Genomic DNA, 3,407 nt, shown 5'->3' with positions numbered 1-3,407 from the left:
CAAATAACAATTTGACTGGATCTCTCCCGATTAGTATAAGTCACATAAAGGATTTACGAGTACTAGATCTATATAATAATAATATTCTTGGCACTATACCCGATAATATTAGTGTGGATTCCCTTGTAATTTTAGACTTATCAAAGAACAATTTAGAAGGTTCAATCCCTGAATTTAATGGCAGTTGTGTCTCTTTATCCTTTTTCTCTGTTCACACTAATAAACTTTCTGGGACTTTGCCAATGTTTTTGGCTAATTATACTGAAATTGGGTATTTAGATTTAAGAAAAAACAATTTGACAAGGCAACTTCCTCACTATTTGAAATCTTTTTCATTATTGTCAATTTTAAACTTTGGCTATAATAATTTTCATGGTGGCATCCCTGAATGGGTAACAAATTTCACCTCTTTGTATGTATTGGATTTATCCAATAATAAATTTAGTGGAAGAATGCCATTACATTTTGAAAGACTTCAAGGATTTGTAGATTCTTCTTCAAACCTTTCTGCCCTTACTGAAGAAATCACAGTTCACATGAAAGGATGTGACTATACTCTGCCATACCTCTCACCTACAAACACAATACTTGATTTGTCCAACAATAATCTTGTGGGACAAATCCCTGCAAGCATAGGAACTTTGAGAGACATGCGATTGCTAAATTTATCTGGCAACCAGTTGGAAGGGCCAATCCCTGCATCTCTTGGTAACATATCTACTTTGGAGCAGTTAGACTTGAGCAAGAATAATTTGAATGGATCGATTCCTGAAGAGCTCTCTAAACTATATAGTCTGGTTGTTATGGATGTTTCATCTAATAGCCTTTGTGGGCCAATCCCCGGAGGAACACAATTTTCCACATTCAGTGCAACATCATTTCAAAGGAATAAGTGCTTATATGGGTGTCCTTTAGATTCATGCAGTGAAAAGGAAAACCCAGTGGGAGAAGGTGACAATAATAGTAGCAGTGCCCATATGAAAATGGGATGGCTTGAGCATCTAGATGAAAAGATGTCATTAATGGCATTGGGGATCGGTTTTGGGATTGGAATTTGGGGAGTAGTTGGTGTATTTATCTTTTGCAACAGAGCTAGACACTGGGTGTTGGGTCTACCACCTAACAAACCACAACTCTTCTATGGAATGTATCGATTCCCTACATAAAGAACCAAGTAATGGATGTTAGCTCTAGTATGTGGTGAATTAAATTGTCATGTAATCTACCAATGATCTTTTTGGTATACTATTTTATCACATATATAATTTTTAGTGTGATCAATGTCTTATTGCATTTCCATATTAATCTCAATGTTATTTATAACTCTTAATCATTTTTTATGGCATTCGATTAATTTCCAATCAAATAACATAAATATTACATTCTCTCATGGTTCTTCGCATCTCATTTTACAAACAGGCCAGACCTAACATTTTTTTTCTTATATTCTTTTCACAATATCTTAGTATGCCATATGCAAAAACTGATTTTTTAACATTCCAAGTTATTGATAAAAATGATAAACTTTCTTCCCACTTCTAGAATATGAAATCTTGCAATAATATAAATATATCGAAGAAGCTTAAACGCGGTGGAATCTTCATTGTAATGACCCAGTTTGAAATCGGAAAGGAATGTGATTGCTTGACCATGGTTATGTAACCATACGTCTTGAATATTACGTTTGCAACAGGCCTACCTGGAAAGAGATATCCTATGATATACTCATTTAATATCTTCATCCCCGGCGTCTGACGCAAGAATATAAATAAATTCATCAACTCTATTATAAAGACTCATTGTATTTACAAAACCGATTAAAGAGGAGCTAAGCGCTGTACAGATCATAGAGTAATCGCTGCGTGTGTGAATATATGTATATGTATATGTGGAGGTAGGATAACGCCTCGTTGATTGGTTAACATTTCTATTTTGCTATCATCATTTAAATGGGGATCATTTAATTGGGTGAATATATGTATATGTATATGTGGAGGTAGGATAACGCCTCGTTGATTGGTTAACATTTCTATTTTGCTATCATCATTTAAATGGGGATCATTTAATTGGGGGAGGTCCCATCTTTATTCAAGTTAATCATTTTAATGATGGGATTGCATTTTCATTTTTATCATTAAAGTTTGTATGAAAATATATAAAGGCAATAGTTTAAAAACGTTTGATTTATTTATTTTTATTACACAGAATTTTAACAAAAACTTTGCGTGATTTGTTTATTAAATTTTTGAATTTGACTCAAGAAAATTTAAAATATTCTATTTTAGTAAGTAAGAACTTCTTTGTGGCCAGTATATTCAAGAATGGTGACTTTTCAGTTTTATATATTTATTTATTTATTTTTATCACACAGAGAACTTTAACAAAAACTTTGAGTGATTTGTTTATTAAACCTTTGAATTTGATTTAAGAAAATTTAAAATATTCTATTTCAATAAGTGAGAACTTCTTTGTGGCCAGTATATTCAAGAATGACGACCTTTCAGTTTTATATTCCTAAAACATATCTTCATGAAAAACATCTTTATCATCATTTTTATTATGTCTTTTTGGAGACATTACGTAAAATTGGAAGGATAGAGAGAAGCTTAGCATGGCCGATTAACATGGCCTTTGCTCAAGTATTTCGCACACACATTGAGAAAAATGGCCTTTTTTTTGAGTATTTTTCACACAAATTGAAAAAGTCCAACTTTTTAACCTATCAATTTTATCGTATCAAATTCTAAAATATTTTCAAAATCTTTAATTAAATTAAAGTTCATCCTTTATCATCTTTATTAAAAAATGTTCACTATTCAATTTTATACCCATGAAACAAGTTCGATTAAAAAGTAAATTAATTTAACGTTCATGGGAATTTAACATATATCTTTGTTAAAAAATCCCTCCATATATATGTTCATTACAGGTTTGCTCAGTTTATGTCCATTACAAATTTGGACATTCAATGAGTATGTAGTAAATTCAATACTCTTAAGCTAGGTGAATTTAATTCTCTTAATAATAATAATAGATATACAAAATCCGTAATGGATATAAAGATAATATAATGATTGATTTTTAAAATTATTCAATGCTATTTATTATAAAGGTAATTTTTTTTGAAATTGAATTATTCAGATTATAAATAAGCTATGTTGTATTAGATTATAAATGAGCTATGTTATATTATATTATGAAAACTATAAAATTTATGTTGTGCTATAAAATATTATGTGAATTATGAAATTTAAGTTAAATTTTATAAATTAAATTAAAAATCCAAAAAAATCTATAAATTTGATTTTAAAATTTCAAAAAAAAATTGTAAAAAGTTTTTTGTTACTAGCTAATGGTAATCCCTCTAAGTAGGTCTGCCCAGATTGCATGCCGCTTTAATCTAAACT

General features: G+C 30.1%; 1 pseudogene; it reads left to right on the top strand.

The window, feature by feature from the left end:
- Positions 1–2,561: 2,561 nt before the first annotated feature.
- LOC149184136 (U6 spliceosomal RNA) lies at positions 2,562–2,677 on the top strand (annotated as a pseudogene).
- Positions 2,678–3,407: the final 730 nt, after the last annotated feature.

The sequence above is a fragment of the Pinus tabuliformis genome, chromosome 3_2, assembly GCF_031772625.1.
Source record: "Pinus tabuliformis cultivar Carrire ecotype Pingquan chromosome 3_2, CPIR1, whole genome shotgun sequence".
Taxonomy (NCBI): Eukaryota; Viridiplantae; Streptophyta; class Pinopsida; order Pinales; family Pinaceae; genus Pinus; species Pinus tabuliformis.
The sequence above is the reverse complement of the archived record's forward strand: the minus strand, read 5'-3'. Positions and strand labels throughout refer to the sequence as shown.